This window comes from Chiloscyllium plagiosum, chromosome 9 (genome assembly GCF_004010195.1).
Source record: "Chiloscyllium plagiosum isolate BGI_BamShark_2017 chromosome 9, ASM401019v2, whole genome shotgun sequence".
NCBI lineage: Eukaryota > Metazoa > Chordata > Chondrichthyes > Orectolobiformes > Hemiscylliidae > Chiloscyllium > Chiloscyllium plagiosum.
In genome coordinates, this window is record NC_057718.1 from 2,033,394 (window position 1) to 2,034,998 (window position 1,605).

A 1,605-nucleotide genomic window follows, 5' to 3' on the forward strand; every position below is an offset into this window, starting at 1 on the left:
GGCGCTGCTCGGGACGAACCTCGAGAAACACCACTGCATTCCTCTCCAGACTTCCTCTGCATAGGCACATTCCAGAATGAGGTGTGTGACAGTCTCGTCCCCCCCGCAGCCGCTTCGAGGGCAGCGTGCGGTGCGGCTGGGAGTCCGGGCGTGCATAAAGGATCTCACAGGCAGAACTCTTCTCACCACCAGCCAAGCCATGTCTTGGTGCTTGTTGGAAAGTTCTGGCGATGAGGCATTCTGCCAAATGGCTTTGACAGTCTGCTCAGGGAACCGCTCGATAGGATCTGCCCTCTCCTTTTCCCGAAGGGTCTCAAGGACACTACGTGCTGACCACTTCCTGATGGACTTGTGGTCAAAGGTGTTTTTCTTCATTAATTTCTCCACGAAGGACAGGAGATACGGAACGGTCCAACTACTCGGAGCGTTCCGCGGCAGCGAGGCCAGGCCCATCCTTCGCAACACCGGGGACAGGTAGAACCTCAGTACGTAGTGACACTTGGTTACCACATATGCAAGGACATGACTGGATATCAACTGAAAGTGAGAGCAATGGTCAATTGACAGATCCCTAACCCTGGGGTCCTGAGGTCAGTTGTAGGACCTGTATGAACCAACTTTCTGAGATGATCTGTTGGGTTAACAGATTTGTTCCCTCTCTCCAACTCATTGCTTCAATTTGTTTGATTTATTAAAGATATTACAACAAAGGCAGTCTATTATTCTGAACAGAAGTGACCACTTGTCCATCAGCGAAGTAGATAAAGCTTCTGGTGATGTTTCAGGACCTCCCAGTGTTTCCGACTTTAACAACACTTCCCCACTTCCTGCTTGTCTCACATTTTAGACTTTTCAATTGTTGCATTTTTCTAATTCATATATTTTTTCACAGTATTTAACTGTTTGATCAAAGTGAAGTGTTTTCAACGTTTTAAGATAAAATCTGATCGTGATTCTACCCTTGATAATATTTCTGTGGTTTCATCTCTGACGCTTGTCTCAGTTGGATTAAGCTGTTGTGGTTTTGAGATTAAATTGTTAGTTGCATTTAGCTGGTTGGTAAATACCCATCTTGGTAAGTTCTTACATGTCCAGAGATTGGCAATGTGGCAAATACTGAGCAGGAGAAAGAACTGTTTCTGAGTTGAAAGGTGCTAAAATTGCACCAGAGTGTCTCAGATTTCAATGGGCAGGTAATTTGGACTGGGCTGAAGCAAGGACCAATGTACTCCTGTCAGACCAAGCCTCACACCAAATGCTCTGTACACATTTCCATTTCACATACACACTCCAAGTGTGTGTACAAAGTTAAAAATCACACAACACCAGGTTATAGTCCAACAGGTTTAATTGGAAGCACACTAGCTTTCGGAGCGACACTCCTTCATCAGGTGATTGTGGAAGGCTCGATCGTAACACAGAATTTATAGCAAAAATTTGCAGTGTGGTGTAACTGAAATTATACATTGAAAAATTGATTGTCTGTTAAGCCTTTCATGTTAGAATACAGTGATAGTTTCACTTCTTTCATGTGTAAATCACAAAAACTTTTTTTAAAAGTTGCATTCTCGGGTTAGCTGTTAACAATGGTGATAGCTAGACAAT